Raw genomic sequence first — 13,034 nt, forward strand, 5'->3', positions numbered from 1 at the left:
GTTTGATTGCTATGGTGCAGCTTGAGCCCATTCAGTTTAGGTTTTATATTCTGTTAGGATGGATATAGCATAGTCTTCAGTCTAAGGTTAGAATAACTTTTGTCCTAAGGTGTGGCATCTCTGTTTCTCAACTAATTTGGCTAATGAGAGCTTTAGGTCAGCATGACCTATGGAATCTCCATTCAGATATTAGTCCCCAGGTGACTGTTCTCTCAAATGATTAATATTTGGCCAGAATTCAGATGGAAGCCTGTACATATTTCTGGAGTTCCTGCCCTGTACAATTCCTTCATCTCCAGTTCCCTGGACCATAAAATTTACTGCCTTTTGGAATCTGAAGTCTGTTAACTCCAACTAGCTGAACTGTTGATCCTTACTTGTGTCCTACTTTACACTTGCATAGTTTACAGACTTCACATAAAAAGGGGGTGAATTTGGAACACAACTCAGGTAATACTCTTCTTCAGGATCAAGTCCTGAACTATCTGTTTCCCAAGGTCTAAAAAGAGCTGCTTCATTTAAATTTCCCAGTTTTGAAGTTTTTCCTGTTGGGAAAGAGGTAAGTCATATATGCATTATTCTATCATTGAAGAGACTAAAAATCTGTGGGAGAAATTGCTTGATCTAAAATCATAGTGTGTTACCATCCATTCTCAGAAAATTACAGATTAAACTGATACATATGGTCCACAAAATATGACTGTTCAATAGGTCACAAAGGAACATATTGTGATAAGTTTTGAATTGAATAGAATCAAATAGGAAAAGAAGGTAAAAATTCAGAGAAGCAAAAGCATATGAACTGGTTAATTTTTAAACAACCTAATAAATTAAACTGGGGTTAAAGGAGTTATCAAAGTAGAAATAATAAACTATTTTAAAATGGATAATTATTTAGAAGCACCCATGGAATACAACCAAAGTATTACTCAGAGGTGAATTTATTATCTAAAATCATGTTTAAAAATAAATAAATAAGAGAAAGAAAGACAGAAAGAAAGAGAAAGAAAGAAAAAGAGAAAGAATGAACTTCTGCTTCCATTCTGAGATGGGACAAACTGGATTTATTTTCCACCAGAAATAACTTAAAAATATAAACAGAAAAAATATGGAAAACCAGTTTTCAGGAAACTGGATGCCATGCAATGAAGGGCAGAAAAGGACAACTCTCTGAAGAAATGGAGACCAAATATTGTGTGACCTACCATTGACCTGCTTTCTATCTGGAAAGAGTCCCCGGACCATTACAGAAGCACAGTTCACAGTGCAGAATACCAGAGAGGGGAGTGTTTTACAGGGAAAGAACCTTGAAAATCATCAGAAGGGCCCCACAATCTTCAGCTAAATAGGGATTAACACAGGTGTTTAAATAATATACCCAAGGCTGGGGGTGCAGGGGAGCACCACAAAGGATTAGAGGGAAAAAAAAAAAAAAACAGGAGTCACATAGGGCTGGGAATAGTTCTTGTTCCCATTAGCCTGAATGGAAAACCTCAAAATTATGGAGCACTGGGCAAAATACTCAGAGTTGTTTTATATCAGTAGTGAGACAAGATGAGCCCTAGATGAAATACTGCCATAGTCACACTTAACAAATCTTAAAAGCAAGACCTGAAAGAATCAAACTAAGTCCAAGTTACTTACCCATGTTCTAAAATAAAGCTAAAGTTATTTTTAATGATTACTAAAATATTCATCACGCAATAATGTCAATTTCATATCTACCATCCAAGAGAAAATTATTGGGAATGAAAAGATATAAGAAATATGATTCATAATGATAAGAAAAATCAACCATCAGAAAATAACCCCAAAATAAAAGGTGATAGAATTTTTAGATAAAGGCATTAAAATAACAGTTATCGTAATGGTATACATTTGTTCAATAGGCTAAAGAGATGTAGAACACATTATGTAGAGCCACAGATATATAAAAAATGTTACAAAAGAAAATTGTAGACAAGGAAACTACAGTGCTTGAAATTTTTAAAATGTATAGGGATAAATGTAAATTTGAATCTGAAGAAGAAAAGTTTAGTGAGCTTGAAAACTTAGGAGTAGAGACTATCTAAAAATGAAATACTCTGAGTGAAAAATGGCTAAAATACGTGAACAAAGAATCAGTGAGTGGTTGGGCAATTCAGGTTTAAAGTGTGTGCAATTGTAGTCCTTGAAACAGAGAAAAAAGAGTGGATGAAATTTAAATAGATCTGTGAAAAAATGTGGCCAAAAATTTTACAAATTTGATGAGAATTGTTGACCTACAGATTCAAGCAGCTCAACCAAATCCCAGCAATAAGAAAAGTGAAAAATACTATAAGGTACATCATAACATAATTGTTCAAAACTAATGATAAAGAGAAAATCTTAAAATAGCCAGAAGAAAAAATTGACATACTACATTCAAAGAACAAAGATAAGGATGTTACCAGTTTTCTTATAAAAAAGAAGAAAACACACACGCACACACACACACACACAAATCAAACAAAAAAGATGACAGTGGAATTTCTTTTGTACGTTTTTTTATTGTGAAATACAGTGTATGTACAGAAAGGTGATAGCTTTCAAAGAATGATTTAACAAGCAGTTATAGAGCAAATTTCAAAGAATGTTCCAGGTTACAATTCCACAATTTCAGTGGTTTCCTTATTGTGAAATATAACATATATACAGAAAGATTACTGCATTCAAAATGCAATTTAACAAGTAGTTATAGGGCAGATTTCAAAAAAATATTATGGGTTACAGTTTCACATGTTAGTAATTTCCTTGTTGCTGTTCTAATACTGTAGAATATACATAAAGTTTCAGTGTTCATAATCATTTGTTCACTCCTATCTTGTCTGTTGCTACCCCTCCCTCTCGTTTGATCACTTTCTCAATCTTCAGGGATATATGGGCAGTGACCACACTACTTGTTCATACTGAAAAGGGGTGTTGACATTATGGGGAAGGGGGATGTAATTGGTTGACGTTCTTGAAGAGGTTGTTGCTTCTGGGTTTTGGAACTTATCTGCCATAGGAACAATCGAGGATTTAAATTTCTGAAAAATAAACTTAGTAAGTTAAAATTTTATGGAGTCTCACACAGACACCTAGGTATTATTTAATAATATTTTTGGGTATACTGTTTCTTAGGGTTTGGCTTGCTGTGGCCATTTGGAATCTGCAGCCGGGGAACACAAGAGCAACCTCCAGGATAGGCTTTCATCCCTATTTGAAATCTATTAGCCTCTGAAACCTAATTTTCTTACCTTTCTTTACCCCCTTGTGGTAAAGAAATTATTCTCAATCCCTCACTGCCAGGGCCAGGCTCATTCCTGAGAGTTATGTCCCACATCACCAGGGAGACTCACTCCCCTGGGAGTCATGTCCCATGTAGAGAGGAGGGTAATGAATTTACTTGCAGAGTTGGGCTTAGAGAGAGAAAGGCCACATCTGGGCAACAAAAGAGTTTCTCTGGCTGTGACTCCTAGGTATAATTACAGGTAGGATTAGCCTCCCCTTTACAATCATATGTTTCACAAGAGTACACCTCAAGATTAAGGACTTGACTTATTAAGTAGGGGGTTTCTAATTTAACATAGCATATATTTTGTCAAAGATAAACATGCAGGGTCTCACATTATCTTCACTTAGTTGTATAATCATCATCACTCTCAATTTATAAAATTATCATAACCCAAAATACTCCAAAGCTCTTATCAGCCCTTAATTATTTATCCCTAGTATTAGTGCAGTAGTGGTAAGGTATCCCTATTGACTATAGTCTATAATATGCAATAGGTGCTTTTTCCCATATACCACTGTGTTGTTAACTCTTGGTACTGGTGTCATACCTTAAAAGGTCATGCAAGCACTTAATTATATTTGTAGCACTAATCAGTGATATACATGCCTTTTAACAACCCCTTTCAATCATTTTCACCTTCAGTAAAGCACTGTAAATTATAATTCAGTTAACAAATTGTCATCACCCTTGTTCATTTCCATACCTTTAAGTTCACCTCATTAACATGTATGTACACATCAAGTAATCTTTCCCCCTTCACTAGCTTCTGTCTATTCTACGTCCCCTATATCCTACATTATAAGCCACTGATTTTACAATGTTCAGGGAGTTCACATTTGTGATAACATGCAATATCTCTCCTTTTGTGTCTGATTTTTAATTCACTCATCATTATCTCTTCAAGTTTCATCCATGTTGTCATATGTTTCAGGACTTTGTTCCTTCTTACTGCTGCATAGTATTCCATCGTACGCATATACCTCTTTTTTGTTAATCCACTTGTCTGTTGGAAGGCAATTGGATTGTTTCCATCTCCTGGCAATTGTGAGAACTTTCACTCCTCTCTTTCAATATTTGAAAATAGGCTATGAAAGATCAGTAAGGATATAGAGGATTTGAATGACACTATCAACCAACATACCTTACTGATATTTTTAGAACTTCCCACTCCCAAACAGTGGAATTCACATGTTTTCTTCAAGGACACATAGAACATTACCCGATGTACACCATCTTCTCTGCATATTAATGCTATTATGGGCTATTTTCTTTTATGCATTCACATTAAATTTAAAAGAATTTGATCCTACAAAATATATTCTCACTAATGCAGAATTAAATTAGAAATCAATAATGCAGAGATACCTAGAAATTCCTCATATGTTTGGAAACTAAATAGCCCACGTTAAAATAATTCATGTGTCAAAGAAGACATCTAAAAACAAATTAGAAAGTATTTTTAATTGATGAGATTGAAAATATCATATATTAGAATTTGTGAAATGCAGCTAAAACAGCACATCAAGAGATACTTATAACACTAAACTGTTCTATTAAAAAAATGTATGAGATAATTTTTGAAGGTGATGGATATGATTATCTTGATTGTGATGATTTTTTCTTAGGTGTTCATGTGAAAAATTATCAAATTATGTACTTTGAGTATATACAGTTTATTTTATGGCAGTGGTACCTCAATAAAGCTGCTTAAAAAAAGAGAAATACTGGAAATATATAAAGTGGGAGTAAAATTCAGGAGGCTCAGAAAAAAACAGCAAATAAACACAAAGTTTGCAGACTGAAGGAATAATAAAGATAGAGGCAGGAATTAGCACCAAGCTATATCACTAACTTTATTTCTTGCTATTTTCTGTCCATTGTTTGGTCATGCCACTCAATCATTGCAGATATTGGCTCATAGTCTTCTTCTCTACCCTAAATTCATCCTGGATATTTTCAAAACCAATGGGGAAGAATTATGCAATATCTTGGTATTTCATTTCCTTGACTCACTAATCTCCAGTGACATTCACCTTCACTTCTCTTTGCCTATGTCCATGAATATATCATGGATTGGGTAGGGACATAGAACTGGATTCACTTCTGAAGCTCTAACATAATACTCAATTATGATCAGAATTCAAGCACTCCTTACAGTCAGAATTTTTTCAGCACCTTTATACCAGCAGCATCATATTTCTTTTCCTGTTCCTTTAGATCACACTTGCCCACCAAATACCAAAACCTTGCCTCAATCCAACTGTGCACTTCTTATGACTATATCTAACCTATTAACAATGAATAGAATTAATAAAAAATCACAACACTGTAAAATTGGTGTCGATAAATTTAATTTTCTCCAACTTCCAAATCTGCAACTCCACCATCTCCCCTGTACTTTCACTTTGAATCAGATATTTCATAACTCGTTAGATTCTTCTTTTGTCACTATCCAAGTAATAAAAAATACTCTCTTATGAGCACTCTTTCTCAGTAACTTCAGAATGTTTTAAAGACATATATTTACCCCCCTGATATTTGATGCTGACTATTCTCTAGAATGCTAATCCATATAGAAAGTAGGTCCACATTAATACCTGTAGTGGGACTTACTATACACAAAGCGAGATTTAAAATTTGGGTTTCTTTCTGTAGTATTTCCTCAGTTTCTTTCTACATAATGTTATGAACTTTCTTATATACTCCTGGTCTTCTGACTTTTTAATTTATGCTATTTTCATCAGCAGTTTGTATAGTTAAGACAAAAAGCTCTTTTACTGAATGTATCCAGCTGACAATAGGCATTTTCAGTGATTGAATGATGGAGGAGAGGTTTAATCCTTCTAATTATAATAAATTGCATAGCAGTCTGCATCAAGTCTCAATTTAAAAAACAGAAAAGCTGTCTGAGTATATGATGGCATGTGAAGACAGTTCCCATTGTTGATCTCATATGAATTATCTTGTATCACTTTGCTATCTTATGAAGAATTACTTTGATATAATTCCTTATAATACAGAAATCTTAGCTCTAATGTATGCATTTATAGCTCTATAATAAAGGAATATCATTTGGAGTTGTGATACTAGGCAATTGTTTCTCAATATATAGAATAATTGGGGCACATACATGTATTACCGTCAACCCAAGCATGTACTACTTTATTTAACATATATTATATTGCATTATATATTATATTGCATAATATATTACATGTTTTTGCATTGTTTATTTTCCTTATGTATGTTTTTTCACTTATGTACATAAAAACAAAAATACTGAACAAAGAATATGCCTTATTTAAGGTGAAACACATATGGGGATTTAGTTGACAACAGTTTAGATGTAAGCCCTTTCTTATCTAATTTATCAAGGATCATAATAGGTACTTATTGACTCTCTGATAAATGTGGGGAGTCAAAACCATGATTACTGAAAAGAATTAGTAGGTAGAATTCTATACAGAATCCTATATCTTGAAGATGATGTATTACTAGCTGTCACCAGAATTCCACTTGCGCACAGACATGTCATTGCTTAGAAAAATGTCTTCAAAGACCCTTCCTAGGGTAATGATGAGGTCTTATGATCTTTGGGGCAAAATGTAAAAGATGATCAAGTTGCTTTGTATAAGAATTTAACTATAGTAAAGAGTTGAGGAGAATGTACAAAATGAAAGAGAGAGCCAGAAACAAGAAAGGAGGATAAAGCCTAAGAAAAAATTTGTCTGGTTGAGTAACTTTCCATTTAAAATTTTTGTGGGGTCATAACAATTGCATTTATATAACATAACATGAAGAAATTATTCAGAAGCCACATCACAAAGCCATAAACGACTAGGAAGAATAGATATAACTTTCTAACACCTCTCCCTGCTCCCTTCCCTCAACTCCAAGTATCTAGAGAGATTGATAGTGTTAATGTATGAGATGGGGGTATAAAACTATTGCATTTTAAACTCCAAGGAGAAGGTGACCCCACCTGATGGCTGAGTTGTTCAAATATATAGTAGATATAGGGGTAAAACTGTATTAAAGAAATATTTTGTTTTATTACTGCAGGAAATATTTGGAGTAAGACCATTGTTTCATTTTGCCAAAGCTGGCAGAATGCAATATACCAGAAATAATTGGCTTTACAATGGGGATTTATTAGTTTACAATTTTACAGTTCTAAGGCCATGAAAATATCTCAATTAAGGCATCCACAGGTTGATTCCTGGACTCTGAAGACAGGCTACTGGCATCTGGGATCCGTCTGTCACATGGGAAGGCACATGGCAGTTGTCTGCTAGTCCTTCTCTCCCAGGTCTGATTACTTTCAGTTCTGGGTTCCAGTGGCCTCCTCTCTGAGCCTCTGTGGGTCCTCTCTCAGCATCTCTCCAAACTCTCTGGAAGTTTCTCTCTCTGTGCTCTCCAAGCTTTCTCTGTCTTTTATCCTCATAAAAGACTCCAGTAAAGGAATATGATCCTCCTTGAAATGGGTTTGTCACATCTCAATTGAAACAAACTAATCAAAAGGCCCCACCCAAAATAGGTCTGCCCCATAGGAAAGGGTTAAAAGAACATGGCCTTTTCTGGGGTACATAACAGCTTCAAACCAGCACAGCTATTCTAGGAAACAAGGGTATAAAGTTGGCTGACAAAACTCCTTATTTCAAAATAGTTTACACTTCAGTGGGAGAAACTGGAGAGAATAGTATAACATGGAAGAATTGAATAAAGGTTAGTAAGAGTAGTTGTGGACTAATTTGGGAAGGTTTTTGCAAGGAGTAGATAGGTGATTGTATCATCTGATTTGGAAATATACTCTTTGTCAGGGAAAAGTAGCCTACATGTTAATACTACTGAGGAAAATGTTATCTTCTGGTTTGTTATATTCTATCTTATAGCTCTATGTACTTTCTTTTTTCATTACTTTAGATTATTTAATTCTGAACATCACATGGTTTATCATTCATTTAATTTTAAAAATAAATTATCAGATGAGCAGCTTACTGATTAAAGCCTGTAGCAACTACCATGTAATTCTAGCTAGTTCCCATGGCCTCAGACTCTGAAGATACAGTTTTCTCTCCTAGTTGGGTTTTGTTTTGGGAATGAAGAGAGAACCTAAGCTTTAAGACATCAACTCCCTTAAAGAATACTTTATTTACAGCTCCAAGAAAGATATATTATTGTTTTTTAAAAAATATTTTTCTAATGAAAATGTAAAAGTTATATTTACCCATAAAAATATATGCATACATTCACATACTTAAGCATGCATTAGTTTGTACTTTCCACAGATATCCCTAAAGAAACTTAGCCAAAAAAATGTTTAGCAAATTTTACAAGATCTTTATTTCAATAGTCTTATTTACAAAGGGATGTCCATTTTCTTACTCTTCGCAAACAGTTTGGTTTCTTTCATTATCTAGAACTTCTACGAAAGCACACACACCACCACTCTTCACCACATTTCAATATGTGTAGACAATGGCTCAGAACAAAGGTTTTAAGGATGAGTAAAAAGAACCCAAGCAAAAGAACCCAAATAAAAAGAACAAAAGTTTTAAGGATGAGTAAAAAGAACCAAAGTATAAATAAGCATGTTACAGGGATAATTTGGTAAGCATAAGCAAAATATTATGAATATTAAATATCTATTCAATGATCAATTCTATAGCGATCTCTCTCTCACAGGTACATATACATATATATACATATGAATATGTATAGTGCATATATGTTTATATTTATATATGCATAAACATGGATATATGTAGGTATATGTGTGCATATATATTAAGGAAGGAAGACAACTTCCTTTTCTGATCACACATGGTTTAGCAGGTAGAAATATATGCTTGTGTAACTAGAATAGAACGTTGTCTTACTTCCTTGAGGAACTCCTTCTTTTTCATGCTACCTTCCTATAATTAATGTTTTTGTTTCTCTTAAACTCCAAAGCAAAACATACACACAATTATATTTATTGCACAGAAAAACACCAGATTCCACTAGTCATCATGGAATCTTCACCTTTCTATTTATTTTCAATAGAGACACTGTACATGTTTTTTTTAAAGCACATATATTGGTGGATAGCCCAGTTTCTCACTTCCTCAGACCTCTGATCAAGTGTCTCCTTATCACTGAGGCTGTCCCTAAAACCTATCTAAATTTAAAAGCCCACCATCCCCACATTCCCTGTCCTCCTAATTCTGTTTACTTTTTCCCATAACGTGTATCGCCACATGTTTACTTGTCTAAATTGTCCTCTCTCTCAGCTGGAACAAAATTCCCATGAGAAGAGTCTAGAAAAAAATAACATATATTGGGAAACAAGTGTTTAAAATTTCATCATTCTTTATAGCTGCTTGCATCTTCTTTCACAGAATTTCCATCTGCAAAAGGAATTTTATAAACTCAGTCAAGCCAGAACCTTCCTTGATATTCAATTTTTAATTCTTTCAGAAGATGCATACTTATCCTAGTCCTTATGTGATCACTGTCAACCCATTACTGGGTATTTATCCCAGAATAATTGTGAGATGGCCATGAGAAGGCACCTCAGACCTGCAGAACATCAGGGAGGTAATTGACTAAGGCACAGATGCAGCACTATGAAATCCTTTGGAATGTTCGTGCTGAGGCCATTTTTCCCATGGGATGCTCCTGCCAATGAATAGGCACATTAAGGAAACTGAGACAGACCCATTCCTTTGAGAATAAGGACTCCTCTGATTGTTGAATCTGGCTTGAAGTGCCTATGCCAGACTTACTGAATTTTCCTTAGACTACATGACTGCAGGGCCATCTAGGATGCTTCTATACAACCCTCTTTCCTTTTATCCTCACTCAGAGTCAGACTTGAATTTGGTTCTGATGACTGTCACAGCCTACATGGGCTCCTGCCAGACCAAGGAGGACTGTGTGTATGTGTTTGTGTGTCTGCGTGTGTGTGTGTGTATATACATATATTTTAGATTCATATGTAGTACACCAAATCTATTTTATATATACCATATATTTATACATATATATATTACACATGCACATACATATAGAAATAAATATAAATATAAATGTATATATATGCACACACATACTATATGCATATAGTCAGAGAAAATACATTATGAGAAGGAAGTTTGGGACAGGCTTACCCACTGACAGTTGGGTTCATAGGTGGGGCATGGATACTCTGGTAAAAAGTGACAGCTCAATTTCAAGGGTTCATGGGAGGTAACCTGGAAAAATATCCTGGAAAAACAAAATGCTGTGGGTAATAAGTGTGATGATAAGGGATTTGAAAAATATGAACAGAACAATACCTATAATAGAGTTGATGGGTCATTTCAAAGTTGTATTTGTCTGCAGAAAGACACTGAAATGCTGAGGGATTGTAATGTGCAATTAATGGCTAAGGGTAAAAGTCAGAGGGCTTCTTTGGTAGCCTATAAATAGGCCTTTATCTCTTACAGATCATGAAGTCCTAATTGTTAGAGTCACAGAGTTTCACAGTCATTTGAATGTGCAGTCACGGAGGATATAATACTTAAAGTCTGGGCCTGGTGGGGAAAACCTGGGGTCATGAAACATGAGATGAGAACGTTTATACTGATGTACCTGAAGATAACTTTTCAACTCCCTCTGGACCTTCTGAGCATGTACAAGGGACCATCCTTCTATAGTAAGAGCTAGCATTGTTGCTGTGCTGGAAGATGTAGCAGAAGCCTCTCCCACACAAGCAACAGATTCCCCTCCTCAGAAACTTCCACCACATGTTTTCCTGGCTGCCAGGTTGAAAACTAAGGCTAAATTACAGTCTTTCCTTTCTGGGAACTTGCTTGATCTTATAAGGGAGGAAAGAGACAGTACTCCTAAAGAATTGGAAGAACTAGCTGGCCTATACTGGTATGATTAAGAGCAGTGCTTCCAGATTGGATTTTAATGGCACTTGAGCAAAGAAACCAAAATGTAAGACTGACTGGGAAGGGAGTCAAAAATGCAAGATGGGATAAGCTATAATTCATGGACTTCGGGACACTTTCTCAGCATGAGGGGTTTGATACCCTGGAAAAGATCTCAGGGATGGTCACACCTGCTATGGAGGTGGTATGTAGAAGCTCAGCAATGTCTAAATTGCCCTAAATATGGTAAACATAGGAATAAAGAAGTTGAGAGAAGTAATAATGATGGAATTGATATTTTGTAAGGCTAGAATGACAGAACAGGGTTATATTCAACAAGAGAATTATATTCCAAATGTCCATCTTGTCAGTAACAGACCAAAACTCTGTCCCCAATAAGGTGTTATTTTTCTAAGGGAGCAGTCAGCCATTTTTTCAAGTTGTCCACTTTGGTCTCCCTTTTATCCTAGAAGTACCAGCTAGGTATCCCCACAAGGTTAGATATCTATTTTATACATGGGTTTGCCTTTTTTTGTGCTGTAGAGCACTATTATCTTGAGGCTTACAGAATGCCTGGTCCACAAGCCTGGAATTCAACACAGCATAACATCTGACCAGGGGACACACTTCCTGGAAAAGAATGTGCAAGAGGGGTCCAGGACCATGGAATGCAATGCAATTCATGATTTTATTACATATACACCATGCCCATAGAACTAATGTGACCTTCTAAAGGTGAAGCTGAAGCTACTACATTTGAAAAAATGGGTGCCATCTTGCTGGACACAGTGTATTTATTAAATCAAGGGAAGGATTTATAGGAAGGATACATGATTCCTGGAAATAAAAACTGGGACCTGGAATGGCCTCACTTGCCATCACTTTCTAGTGACTCCAATGACTCACTGAGGGATTTTGTGCTTCCTATCCTCTCAGCTTTGGACTCCATAAGGGAGGCACATACATTTGAAAAGACATAGAAAGGGTCTAATTGAACTACGGGTTACATTTTTTCACCAGTGCACATTGGAATCTTTGTGCCCAGGGATGGAAAAGAAAGATGAGCAATCCCTCTCCTGGCAGAAGTAACTTACCCTGAACAGCATGAGGAGGTAGGACCGCTTTTACTCAATGGGGGCAGGAAGGAATATGCATTCAATATAGAGGATTCATTTGGTGCCTCTGGGTACTCCCTTGCCCCATTATAACTGTGAATGTACATGTGCAAGACTGAGAAGGTTACAGTTACCAAGAGTTTGGACGCTTTAGTAATGAAGGTTATCACCAGGTGAACCACAAGACTTGCTGAGGTGATCACCGAGGGTGGGCTAAATTCTGATGGATAGTGGAGGTGGAAGATGTATGCTAGTTATAGCCCAGAGATCAACTACAGCATTGGGAGATGTGGTTTATACCGATAAGCTTCCTTTTCTGAGTTTCTCTACATGAAACAAGCCATGAGAACCATGAAGGAGCTGATCCCTAAATCCATGTGGAGAAGCAGAACTCTAACACAGTTTCTGATCTTTGAAATCTACTGCTATATTTGAAACAAAGCTATGCTTTGCATAGACTGCTTCCAGCCAATGTCTAAGCAGAGCAGCATATTACTATTAAGGTTGATTCATTCCTTTTAGACATGGGATTCTCTGACGGCCAAGTCTGGCTTGCAGTTTCTGATAGACTATCTAAATTTTCCTCAGTCCTTTACACTTCCACAAACCTTCCTTCCCTCTTTCCTTTTCTCAGGGTCAGATTTGCATTGTTGTCTGACAGCACTCCCAGCTTCCATAACTCTTTCCCCATTTTCTCTCACAAGCCATTTCCTTGATAAAATCCTC

Source organism: Choloepus didactylus, chromosome 7 (genome assembly GCF_015220235.1).
Source record: "Choloepus didactylus isolate mChoDid1 chromosome 7, mChoDid1.pri, whole genome shotgun sequence".
NCBI classification, from domain to species: Eukaryota; Metazoa; Chordata; class Mammalia; order Pilosa; family Megalonychidae; genus Choloepus; species Choloepus didactylus.